Source organism: Sciurus vulgaris (assembly GCF_902686455.1).
Source record: "Sciurus vulgaris genome assembly, chromosome: 4".
NCBI lineage: Eukaryota > Metazoa > Chordata > Mammalia > Rodentia > Sciuridae > Sciurus > Sciurus vulgaris.
The window spans coordinates 83,137,370-83,151,696 of record NC_136464.1 but is presented as its reverse complement, the minus strand read 5'-3'; positions in this window follow the sequence as shown (position 1 = coordinate 83,151,696).

The following is a 14,327-nucleotide window of genomic DNA, read 5'->3' as shown; positions in this document are numbered from 1 at the left end:
AAACTAATGTGATTACTACAAGAAAACCAAAGTTTAAATGAGGCTCAATAGGCGACAGTATCCTACTGAAAGCAATAGTTTTAGGAGTAATCATAGTAAGGTATAGTCCTACATCAGGTTTATAAAATGAATGTAGAAGCAAATGATGGGGAAAACCTGGTTTGAAATTATTGATATAAAAAGAATCTGGACAGTTTATTGATATAAAAAGAATCTACAGAGTTTAGTTGATCACTCATTCAATATAAACCAACAATAGAGTGCAATTACCATTTCTGTACCTCCAGAATAAGGAGGTGGCAATCTCAGCTTTTCTGCCTGGTGAGAGTAGGGCAGGTGTATCATGTTGGCTTTGAGATGTCGTGTATTAGGACTGGAATTAGAATGTGCCTTGTGGAGAAAGATCAGGCTGGTGGGGAAAGTTTAAGTCACTGCACCCAGAACCAGGATGAAAAAAATCAATACTATCTTAGAAGAAAAAAGACAAAAGAATACTAGGACCAGGTGATGTGGCTCATGCCTATAATCCCAGTGGCCTTGGAGACTGAGGCAGGAGGATTGCAAATTCAAAGTGAGGAGCTAAGCAATTTAGCAAGGCCCGAGGCAACTTAGCGAGGCCCTGTCTCAAAATAAAAAATAAAAAAAGGGCTGGGGATGTGGCTCAGTGGTTAAACACCCCTGGATTTAATCCCCAGAACCAAAAACAAAAACAAAAACAAAAAAAACCCTGAAAATTTAGGAACTAAATGTCTATAGACAATGACCTCTTTCTAAGTGGGCTCAAAGAGGTGGATGGAAACTGCAGGGAGACAATGTTTCAGTCAGCATATATAGAAGAATGTTCTAAGACTCAATCTGACTGATGGTGGAAGAAGACATTTGAGGAAAGATTCAATTCTGTGTCCTTGCAAGTGTTTCAGGAGCTGTGTTACAGAAAGGAGTCTTTTCACTTTGGAGGCTGGGCTAGATGTCCTCTTACACACACCCAGATGAAAAGCATTGGTGATCCCAATAATGTGTAAGAAATGATGCACTCATATGTTACCAATGGTCTGTTTCATCTCCCAGAGGGGTTTTCCTTTCCACTTTCTCAAAAATGGAAATAATTATGGGCACACTTCAAATCCTTATTTAAGGAAGTTTGATATTGCTGAAAATAATATTTTGGCATAAGAATTCTCATTGCTTTATTTGTTTTATCAACATATATTTGTTGAGCAGCCAGTATTGACAATAATTTGTAGTGATAAGAGCTATCACACATTTATAGAGCAGCAAGCTGAGTCACAATGACGTTAAGAGATCTCAGAGAGGGTCAGAGGCAGCCTTTGAACCTGGCAGCCTTGCTCTAGGATTGTCACTATTTTTCTTTCCTCCTCCTCCTCCTCCTCCTCCTTCCCCTCCTCCTCCTCCTCCTCCTCCTCCTCCTCCTCTTCTTCTTCTTCTTCTTCTTTTTTTCAGTATTGTTGGTTGAACCCAGGGGCACTCTACCATGGAGCTACATCCTCAATTCTTTCTATTTTTTTTATTTTGAGACAGGGTCTTATTAGGTTGCGAGGGTGGCCTCGAACTTACGATCCTCCTGTGTCAGCCTCCTGGGATTACAGCTGTGTACCTCTGTGCTCAGCTAGGGTTGTCGTTCTTAACAACTATACCACCTACCTGTTTCATGGACGATATAGTCTCAGTGTTATCCACTAACTATAATGCCTACAACCTCACAATACTTTATAGGGTCCATGAAAATATTCAACTTCTTTTGAAATCAGGAGAAAGAGAAATGAACTTAGAGTTCAAGGGAATGGTTTTTGCTTTTTCTCACACCAGAAAAAAATGAAAATCTATGATGATGAGAGAGAGCCTGTGAAGGAAAAGTGCACCCAGGAAAGTCAATATGTGACCCTAGCAGTTCCACCTGCAGGGAATTTCAAAACATGACTTTTGGGAAAGGTAGTGTTTTAACGGGGCTTTGAAAGTGAGCTGGTGCTCTTCCAAACTTTGAGGTGGTATGAGATAAAAGGGAGTGATGGAGAGGGCACTCCACGTGCAGGCATTGAGCTGGGAGACAGGGCAGTATTAACCCAGTGGCGCAAGTGGGGCAGCTCAGACATGACCTACTTAAATTGCTTACTGGCAGAATTGAACCTCTAGAGAGCAGTGGGGGAAAGCAGTTTGAGTTAGGGTAAAAGAGCACAGAGTCCATTTTGTGCTGGAAGAGACCATCTTGTCCGGAAAGGGAAATGATTGCTGGGAGGCTGGTACACAAAGACTGGGGAATGGGCTAGAGAAGAGCAATCCTGCTTTTTCTAATCTTTTGAGTTGTTAACCTTAGACAGCTTTCACACTTTCAGTACTGTGCTCCAGCGCCTTTTACATCTGTAAATTCTGCCCCTAGGATATTCTACCACTAAGCAGATCAAATTTCCCTAGCTGGTCTCTTGCTTACCTGCATTTTCATTTCCCAGACATGCTTTATCTCTGCATTGCAAAGGAGCAACTGCCCCTCTTCTCACTTGCCAGCCTAGGGTGAATGTTCTGACAAGCAGTTTGGATGCCTAACACTGCCAGAATAGTGTTGGGGACTAAAACATGGCAAAACCACAACTATTTTTTAATTGTCTTATTAAGATAAAATTGAGATATCATATAATTCATCCACTTAAAGTGGAAATCAGATGGTTTACATCAAAAGATTTTCCCTGGTCCTGAATTTTTCAGGGGTACCTTTGCTTATAGATAAGGAATATTTCCCAAAAGAGATGGGAAGGGGAGCTCAACTGTAACTATTGATAGGAATTATGTTGCATTTTAGTCCATTGCCTACAAACTACGAAGTTGTTATAACTGCTTCTCTAGATTCAGAATCAGATGGCTCAAAGGGTGTCTTTTAGAGTTTAGAATATACCCTTAGCACACTTTGATTCATCAGACTTTCTTTGTAATATATGATGATGATGGTGGTGCTAATAGTGGTGATAGCTGAGTGGTTACTATGTGTAAGTACTGAGGCAAGATTAGGTCCTTGTCTCAGGTCTCATCCTACCTCTATGAGCAGAAGTGATCTGAGGCTAAGGACTTCCCTTTCATCCTGCACTGTTGCAGTTACTGGAAGAGTTAACTTCCCCAAAGCATAAACAGCAAGAACCTGTTTTTCAAAAAGATTGCTTGACCTCACTAGAAGCATGTGCAAAGACCCTCAAGTTTGATCTGTAGTAACCTAGGAGGGAGAATCTCCTACTTAAAACCTTATACATATTAGCTGCATCTCATGCATCTAGTGTGAAACCCAGGAAAGAGCATTTGGTACATGAGCAATAGGCATTATGGGCAAGGCACAGGAATCTGTCCATCACCCCTTATTTAGTAAAACCCATGCTTGGCAAAAAGCTTACCAAAGAAGAACAAAGAACTCAGAAACATATCTAAGCCCAGACCCCTTCTGAGTTCAAGGGCAGATGTTTTTGTCATGTCCCTGCTGCCAGAATACATAAACTCTCTTAACCGCTTCTCTTTGCCTTGGCAAATTTTTCTTATGACCTGTGCACTGGCCATCACCCAAGACTCGTGACAAGTACTACCCTAAATGCTTTAAAAAACATTTTATTTAATGCTTAGAAGAAATTTATGAGGTAGTTATAATCATCCTCATTTTACAAATAAAACTATAAAGAGAGAAGTGAAAGCAAAGGGAGAAGGCAACAGGCCAAAGACTGTCAATTCAGCAAGTGAAACAATTCAAAGCCAGGTAGGATGCCAAAGTCTTTCTCTTATTCAGAAGGTTATCCTTGGATCTGCTTGACTTTGGGCTCCTTTTGTCTCTCTATGTGAGTCTGTGATCAATAGGTTCAACTTTATGTAAGATCAAGAATACACGATATTCAACAACCCTAAGGCCCACTGTCTCCAGCCTTTTGTGCCTGTCTTGGTAACTGGGCTCCTGTCAATGATCAAGTCATTGCCTAGTCCCCACTTCCAGGCAAGACATCATATTTAGTTGCCTACTTCCTCCTCACCTGTCCTTGCCCACCCTGTACCTCAATTCCTGTATCAAGTATATCAGCTTTTTCAGAACTAAGATTGCTCATTTTTTCCATTCTCAATTTTTCAGGGACTGAAGTTTTGCCCGTTTACCTACTCCTGAATTCTGGGTTTGCCTGCTGACCTAGGCTTCCTCATTTAATGTAGTACCTGTGAGTGTATTTCTCCCAGAGAAATTTCTCCCAGGTAGCCTTACTCCTTCCAAACAAGCCCTTCTTCTTAGACTCTCATTTCTTCTGTAAAAATCAAAAGGTAGATATTTCCAATTTGCTACCTCTTCTCTTTGAAAGCACAGCAATCCTGTGACAAATGCCATGCTTGGGTATCTGCTTCCCCCTTCTCCTCACTTGGTACCAGCCAAAGACTTGAAGGGAGAGGAGAGGGAAGGGGCAGAGACAATACTACCCTCCATCCTCTTGTTCTCCATTTCTACCTCTCCTCAACAGGAGGCCCCCACTGGCAACCCACTCTCAGATCCATTGCTACCATACTACAGAAATAAATGGTTATTTGTGCCCAAACAAGGCAGGAAAATAATTTCAGGTTCTATGCAACAATAGGGTTAGAGCTCAGGAGCTAAGTCTTGAAATTTGCTCATTTCTGGAAACCTCTGTTTGGCCATGTGAAGTCCAACCTTTCCAGTCTCAGGTCCCACTCGTCCCAGTGGATGAAAAGTCTCTTTAATTCTTAACTACCTCTCAGTTCATAAGTAGAACTCTCTTTTGTAGGCCATAACAATAAGGAAACCAGATCTTTGTCAGGAAAGCTAGCCCCCAGCAAATTCTTTTTACCTTTCCAGCTCAAATGGCTATTTCTCTATGACCTTTTTCTTGTCCCTAGTTTGAATGATTTCCTTCTCCCTTTATGCTTCAGAAAACTTTGTTGCAGAAACACTTTTCAAAGTCAGTCTTTATCACTAGATTATGAGCTCCTGACTGACTGGTTTTTGTTTCCCCAGGAAAGGGTAATCTAGAGCAAGAACTCAGGAGTGAATGAACTTGGAAAGATGGAAAACTGGCAGGAATTGGAAAAAGACAGGATCAGTACAGATGTCATTTAGACCTTGTCACCAGTGTTTCTATAGAATGATGGATTCTGAGACAACACAGGGAAATGATCTTTGAATATGTGATACAATTTTAAAAAAATGTTTTGGATGGGGAAGCCAACAGATGGCCCATATCCTTGGGACTCAACTCTTGATTTTTTGGTTACTAAGAATTGAACCAGGGCCTTGTACATGCTAAGCATGCATTCTACCATGGAGTTACATCCTCAGGCCTATACACACACACAAATATGTATACATAAATAATATAAACATTTAAAAAATAATTTTATGGTTAGAGAAAATAGACTTGCCTTCCATTCTACAAAAGGGGAGGATAAGTTCTATTATGTTTGTTAAATATATTTTCCTCACATTAGAATTGCTTCTTATATATTAAGAATTTTAAAAAGCATTCATTTAGGAATTTAGGAGATTATGATCAAGCAGCATATGTCTATCTACATACTCAGTTTTAATCTACATTACTAGTATATTTGATTCTTAAATTTGCACAAGAACTGAGATAAGATCTCACTTATGGGCAGTGTCCTCCAAAGGGATGGTGTAGGCTGAAAAACCTCAAGAAGAACTATATTTTAAGTAATTTTGGATGCTCGCAGGTGACCAGATGCAAATGCAAATGTTTCCTAGAGAATTCATACAACTCTCCAGAAAGCCAACAAATTTGGGCTCACAATTTAAAGAAAAAAAAAAAAAAGAAAGAAAGAAAATCAAGGAACACTTGAAGAATACCACCATGAACAAGTGGCAGCAGAAACACCAAATGATAAAAGCATCTGACATCCCCTCCAGATGTTAGAATCACTGGACAAAACATTTAATATGCTGACAGAGATAAAAGTGATGGCAAAAGAACAAGAGGGTATAAAAATGTCCAGTTTTGAAAAAAGAACCAAATGGTACTTCTAAAGGTGAAAGATATTAAAGTTGAGATAAAAAGAACCTGAATGGAAGCATCAAATAGCAGTATAGCCCTGATTGGTGCTGAAACCAGAAAGACCCAAATGAAAACAGATTGTTCATCCAGAGTTTGTTGTATAGCAAGGGAGTTGGCTGTCATGGCTTGAGTGTGGCAGAGACATTAAAGCAAGCAGGAGCTTCATAGTGAACAAAAGTGAAGTCTCTAGCTGTCCTCTGACAAGGAGTCGTTGGCGAGGGGAAGCTAGAGGTGGGCTAGCCAGCTAGAAATGAACCTTGTATGTAATTTCAGGGTGCATGTATGGCCTTCTCTGCTTAGTCTGCTTGGTGCTCAGTGGGAAGCCAGAATTAAAAATGGGAACACTGGTGGTTGGTGAGCAAGTCTTGACATTTTGGATGGATAAATGTGGAGGTTGAGGGTTGGCTTCCTAGGCTTTGCATGTGGGTCCCATTACCACAAGGGCTATGGCCATTGTCCTTTGTGTATTCAGTCTCTATCTGGGCAGAATCAATGAACTGGAAAACTGATCTGAAAAAAAAAATTACTCAGAATGCAGCTCAGAGAGACAAAGAGATAATATACAGGGAAAACAAAAATAAAAGGTCAAAAGGTGGAAGGGCCAATATATGTTTTATCAGATTTCTAGAATGAAATGGAGAAGAGAATGGGGAATATGAACTATTCAGAAAAATAAAGACTGAAACATTTTCAGGAATGAATGATTCAGATTTAAAAGCCCAACAAGGCTGGGCACAGTAGTGCATGCTGTAATCCCTGCTACTAGGGAGGCTGAGGCAAGAGGATTGCAAGTTAAAATCCAGCCTGGGCAACTTCGTGATGAGGTCAGGAAGAAGAGATAAGGCTAGGTAGATAGGGAAATGGGCCCCTGAGCAACTTCCTGGACAGTAGAGCACAATAACAGCTGCAAGTTTTTGCTGAGAAACTTACAAAAAGGTTATTTTTAAGTTGAGATCTACGTGACCAGGAGTCCATAGGAATTCAGGACATATGTGACCTGGATTCCATGCCTCTCCAAAGAAGGAACAGGCCTTATCAATACTTTGATTGAACTAAAGGCTATGTGAATACCTTGTGGACACTGAGTGCTTACCCAGGATTGGGCAGGGAGATGACTTCCTTAAGCCTATAGATCCATATAAACCCCTAGACAATAGCCATTCACTAGCAATCCTCTCAGGTCCTCTTCCGACATGGGAGCTTTGCTTCACTTTGCTTTAATAAATTATTTTACTTTGCCTTTGCCTGTTGCTGACAATGAATCTCATTCTTTGAATTTGCAAGAAATCACCCAACTCCACCATCTATGCTACAATGAGATCCTGTCTCAAAATAAAAAAATAAAAAGGACTGTAGATATGGCTCAGTGGTAGAATGCCCCCAGGTTCAAGCCCCAGTACTGCAAAATAAGTTAAGTACATAAACAAATTCCAAGCAACAGAAATAAATGTGGATAAACACAAATAAACATTGCCTATAGAATAAATTAATGTATCTCTTTTTTATGTTTTGTTTTGGAGGGGAGATTCTGGATATTGATATTGAATCCAGGGCCTTGTGCATGTAAGGCAAGCACTGTACCACTGAGCTATATCCCAGATGTTGTTGTATTATTTTAGGGGTAAAAACAGTAAGAAATAAAAGATTGGACAATAATAGCAGGTAACCCAGAGGAAGATATTTTGGGTCAGGCTTGCTAAAGTTCTCTTTAAGGAGAAATATGTTACTACATTTATGTTTTAAGTATGTATATTAAAATTCCAAGGATAACCACCCAAATGATACAAATTAAATCTATATGCTCCAAACCCATACATATCAGAAAAATGGAATGAGAAAAAAATTTTAATCCAAAAAAAGTCAAGAAAGAAGGAAAAAAGCAAGGCCAATAGAGAACATAAAATATATAAATATGAAATGGCAAAAATTAACTCAAATTAGTATCACCAAAAAAGCCAGAGGTATACACTTTTCAGTTAAAAGCCATGGACTCTTAGAGTGTATTAAAAAACAAAATCCCTAGATGGTATTTTCAAAAGATAAAACTAAAACCTTTTAATCTGTACCTTTTAATAAAATTGATTGTTGAATAATGGTTTTTAGTGAGTTCTCTGAGTCCTTCTAGTGAATTTTTGAACCTGAGTCTAGTTTTATGACAACCCCTCACACACCACACACACACACACTCTACCCTGCCACAAAGTTGCAATTGATATCAGAAGCAAAGGCAAGTGAGGTGTGGTGGCTGGCATGCCTGTAATCCCAATGGCTGGGGGTGCTGAGGCAGAAGGATCATGAGTTCAAAGCCAGCCTCAGCAATGGTGACGCGATAAACAACTCAGTGAGACCCTGTCTTTAAATAAAATACAAAAAAAAAAAAAAAAAAAAAAGAAAAGAAAAGAAAAAAATAGGGCTGGGAATGTGGCTTAGTGGTTGAGTGCCCCTGAGTTCAGTCCCTGGTACTCCCCACCCTTCACCCCCCATAAAAGGGCTGGGGATGTTGCTCAGTGGTTAAACACCTGGGTTCAATCACTGGTACTGTTAAAAAAAAGGGGGGTTGGGGGTGAAGGCAATCTTGGAGACTTTTCCCTTGACTTTGTAGCCAGCTGAAACTCCCTGTAGTTGATATGAGAAGTGAGGACAGTTTTGTGTAGAAACTGTACCCATAACTTTGTAATTCAGCCAACTCTGGGCATACATTAACTACTCACCACTTAAGATACAAAATGTGTCTCAACAAAGTTCAAGGACTGGTATCAGATAAGTCACTTTTTCTGACAATAACATGTTTTGTTTTGCTTTTTTTTTTTTCTTTTTTTGGTACCAGTGATTGAACCCAGAGGTGTGTAACCACTGAACCACATTCCTAGCCCTTTTTATTTTTTATTTTGAGACAGGGTCTCATAAGGTTGCTTATAGCCTCGCTAAGTTGCTGAAGTTGGCTTTGAACCTGTCATCATCCTGCCTCAGCCTTCCAAACCACTAGGATTACAGGCATGTACCACCATGCTTGGCTAAGCCACACCATTAAATAGCTTCTGGGTCAACCTAAACATTTTTTTGAAATTAGAAAATATTTGAAAGTAAATAATTTTTAAAATACAATTTAAGCTTTTACCTGCAACCAAAGCAAATCCTAGAGGAAAATTCACAATCTTTAATACATTAGGAGAAAATAAGGTGAGAAATTAATAACATCTAACATAGGAAGTTTGAGAAAGAATACCAGACTTCTCCCTAAAAAATGCATAAAGGAAATAGTAATGGTAGTTATAGAAACAAATGAAATAAAATAAAACCCCAACAGATAACATTATGCAGCTTTAGTTATTGTATGCTCAAAATAGACAAGTAGCTTAAAAATATTTACTGTGAAGAAATCATAGATTGAAGAAGATGCTATAATGTAAACACAAGGAAATACTGATAAGGTCAAAGAGCTGACATTTCTAACAATTTATAGAACACTTTTCAGAAAGAAATTAACATACTTGACACATGGAAAGATTATTTTGTAAATTAATCTTTGGAACTGTTTTCATTGTCCTGCAGTTTTTGTTGCTAAAAATAAAAGCATAATGCTTTTTAAAGACTCTCATGGTTGTATTTTTGAAAGATTGGAAAAATAAATTGTTATACTGTTTTTAAAGTCTTCTAAAGGAAGAGTTTTGTGAATTTTGTATCTCTGTGTTACAAAGGAGAAAAAAGTGTGATACTATACTGCTTGTTGGTTTGCAAGAATACCTCATGGACCACAGACATTAGAAAAGATGGAAACAAACATTTATATAATTGGGGATCACTATAGAAAATGATTAGCAAAGATACACTGTGATGTAATGTTTTTGTATTTGGTCTATGAATATTTATAAGTTATCTTTTCAGCTGTAACATACCTTAAAAAAAACATAAATCAATGGAATGGAATTGCAAGTCCCATAATAAATCCAGGTGTTTACAGTCAGTTGATGTTTCATAACTGTCTTAGTGGATGTGAGTGGTATCTGGGTTTTGAATTTACATTTTCCTAATCACTAATGAGTTGAACATGTTTTCCTGTGCATGGAACTTGCATATCTTCTTAAGAGAAATATCTTTTCAAATTATTTACCTATTTTTAGTTATTTGTGTTTTTATTATTGAGTAATGAGTTCTTTATTCATACTAGACTTTATTGGATACATGATATACAATTTTTTGAAAGCGAAAAGATAACTCACACAATAAAAAAAAGTGGAAACAGCCCAAATATCCATCAGTTGATGAGGAAATTGGAACCCTCATACAATGGCTAACAGGGTCATAAAATGGTGTGGCCATTTTGGAAAACAGTCTGGCAGTTTCTTAAATGGTTAAACAAAGTTAGCATATGACCCAGCAATCCCACTCTTAAGCTTATACCCAAGAAAAACGAAAACAAATATCCACAAAATTTTTACAGAAATATTTAAAGCAGCAGTATTCATAATAACCAAAAGTAGAAACAACCCAAATGTCCATCAACTAATGAAGAAATTTTAAAATGTGTGGTATATCCATAAAGGGGAACATAATTTGTCTAAAAGAAGAATGAAATACAGACATGTACTACAACACGGATGAAATTTGAAAAGATTTTATGTTCAGTGAATGAAGTCAGACACAAAAAACCACGTATTGCTCCACTTATGGGAAATATCCAGTATAAGCAAGCCCATAGAGACAGAAAACAGATTAGTGTAACCAGGCACTAGAGGGTAGAAGGGAATGGGGAGTGACTGCTAAGGAGTATGGGTTTCCTTTGGGGGTTGACAAAAATATTCTAAAATTAGACAGTGGTGATTTTTTGCACAGTTTTTGTGAATAAAAACTACTGAAAGAAAACCTTCACAAAAAATTTTTTTTAAAGTAAGTATTATAATAAGTCAAACTAGCCCAAAATTTTGAATCAAAGTATTATAGAATGATTTTTTTAAAAAAAGAAAGAAGTGTATTTAATCATTCTTTCATTAGCAAAACCAGTGGTTTTTGTACTGTTTCTAATTCAAAAGTACTCTTAACATAATTTAATCACCAATTTATTCTTTAAAATTTAATTCTGATTGAAAAAAATTTAATTCTGGCCTGTTTTATATTGTATATAAAGTATTAATGCAGCATTACAGAGATATAATTTCTAAATTCATAAATACACATATATTAGAGATTTATGCTCAAGGTTTTCTATTGATGGGTACTCAACCAACAGGGTTTGAGACCAGTGCTGTGATGCCTTATTAGAAAAGAAAAAATGGAGAAATTGAAATCAGCAAGGGGTAGAGACATACCAAATTTTATCTTATAAATACTGAGGTAATTTGTGTACATGATAAAAATAAAAATAAATCTGAGGTGAGGATCCCTACAGAAAATTGTCTGAGGTTATGTATATAATTTATTAATTTTAACTCAATTCTTCATCATGTGATAGCAACTTAAGACTACGTAAATTTCCACTCTGTGCTGATCCACACAAAGAGGATCACACCTTAGATTCTGTGTACTAAAAATACATCCTTCGAGAATAATAATGCTACATTATTCTTTCATCCTGTTGGGGACTGCCAGCCAGACACTGGCATCTTTTGCCAATTCAGTTAGTACCGCAGACGTCATCTGGACTAGTGTCTAGTTTCTTTTCCTAGCTTGCCCTGGAAAAAAGACAGTGGTGTCCCTGTAGTCTGTGATCTGCCGCTTCAAATGTCTGCCTGACCTCATTATCCAGAACACTCTGTAAATGTAGTCTGCTACACAGCACCGAGTCTGTGAAGGGAAAGGATACGCCCCTGAACATGACAAAGCAAAACAGAATGATGGGTCTAGCTAGACTTGGAAAATACTGTTGCCAGGTTGCTATTGGTTTAAAAAAAAATTCATGAGCAACATGTTGGCCACAACTCTGTTCCTGAAACCCTGCTGTGAATACTCTTATACAAGGACCAAAAGCTGAGAGGAAAGCCTGCCTCTTTGCTGGCACACCTGCCCACTAGCTGTTCTTCAGGAGGAGCTTTGTTCTTAATGAATGGCCACAAGGCTCAGAGCTGGGCTGCACCCACCTCCACACAGCGGCAGGCAATTGGCCTATTGATCAGGTGTCCTTCCTTTTAGCAGGGGGATATTGTGGGAAGAACACTCTGACAACTTGTGTTAAAATTCTAAGTCTTCTAGTTACTGGCCTTGGGGATGTGCTCAACTTCTCTGATCCTTGGTATTCTCATCTGTAAGATGGAGATAATGGTAACAGCAGATGGCTGTTGTGCAACTAAAGTAAGAGAACATGTTTGAGAATAGCACAGTGTCTGGCACACAGTAGGTACTCAACAGATGTTAGAGATTTGTTTTTGAAGTCTGGGATGCAGGATCTGGATCCTCTTTATGGTCCCACAATCATCATTTATGATGCTGCTGATGTTGCTTAACCAATGGGCAAACAGACACCCACCTTTCTTCTTAGAAAGAAACCCTGATTTTATTGAATAGTGTTTGAGTTTGGATTCCCTTGAAGGCAGAGCCTGAGATAAGACCAAAATGTAGCTCTGTTTGGAAAATGACTCAGGGAGTATGGAACAGGGAAGGAAGAAAAGCCACTTTCTAGAAGGACATGTAATCAAAGTCACTGCTGTAGGTAATAGAGCTGGACTCCCCCAGGACCTTCTAAGAACTGTGCAGAGTACCCTTGAAACATGGGACACTGGAGGCTTTCTCCATTGGTTCCTATACTGCACTAGTCAGTTTCCCTACCAAACCATCCATGTCCACCAGCTGATTGAGCAACCATTGATGGCTTCAACTTCAGGGAAGCCAAGGAGAGAGAGCAACAGGTATGCTTGAGGCAAGAGGCTACCAAGGAGATGTGAGTCAGCCAGGAAAAGCTAGACAATTTACAGGTTCCAGTGCAAAGGGGAAAGGCAGGGCTCTTTATTCAAAAATTGTTAAGAATTTTCAAGGCAGCACCAATAGAGCATTTCTAAATGAGGTTCTACACATAGAAGTGGCTTTCCTCTACCCAGTCAATGACCACTTACTTCTTTAATGACCTCTTGTCTGCTTGGCCTTCTAACTAAGCACAGAGTCCTTCTAAATGAGGTCCCATGTTCCAAAATGCCACCCTGGATCCACCTGGGGCTGAAATTAGAGACAAAGCTAAGAAAATATGAGTGGAAGTATCAGAAATGTCAGACAGACAGCAATGTGTCCAAGGTGAGTGCCCATTTTGGTAATCTTGTTCCCCTTCTGTAATGATTGGTTTCAGATGGCCATGTTCTAGTCAAAAAAGATTTAACAGGAAGCTTACTAACAAGAGAGAGGCAAGAAAAGTAAAAGTTTTTTTTTTTTTCTTTTGCTCTTTTCTCTCTCTTTTCTGCTACATATGAACAACATTATGAAGACATAATGGGTGGGAGTTGCAGCTACCATCTTGTAGTTATGAGGGGGGAGACACCATGCCACACTGAGGATGACAGTGTGTGGATGACAGAGTGGAAAGGAAGGAGAAGCCAGGGTGCTGAAGACCTTCGTGAGCTGCTGGGTCCACCCTGGGACCACGACTCTGGAACTTCCTACTCAGTGACAGTAAGTGTCCTATGGATAAAGTCAGCAGCAGCCAGAAACATTCCTAACTTATACAATACCTAAGGAACGTTCTTCTGTATTTACCATGTTATGTGAAGCACAGCAAAGACTTCTGTGTGTAGAAGTCTTTGAGTAGGCACAACAGACAAGAGTTGATTAAAGAAGTGTATGGCTGTTGACAGGGTAGTGGGAAGCCACTTCTAAGTTACCTTTTCTCCGCACAATCTGCCTCAGTTGCTTTTCAGCTTTCACTCACTGGGAGCAGTGGTAAGGAGGTAAATGACATCTGGCTTCTCCATGCCCAAACAGTGAGAGACTTAAACCACTACTAGATCTTGTTTTGTAGGATTAAAAGGTTTAAACTTTGTAGAGGATATTGTTGTATTTGCTTGTCCATCTGACAGTGGCTCCATTTTACCTTTTTAAAAAAATTTTGGTGATACTGGGGATTGAACCCAGTGCCTGTACATGCCAGGCAAGCTCTCCATCAATGAGCTACATCCCCAGTTTTCCACTTTACTTTGAAGAATTGTTCACCCTCTTTTCACATAGTCTTGTGAAACTTTAGAACCAAGGAGCCTGGTCCTTCCTTGGCCAAGGTCTGGGCATTAACCCAGAGGCCAATTGGACTTGCTCTCCAGGAACTATGAAATCCAGTGGCAGCACTTTGAATGAACTATTAGTTCTTAC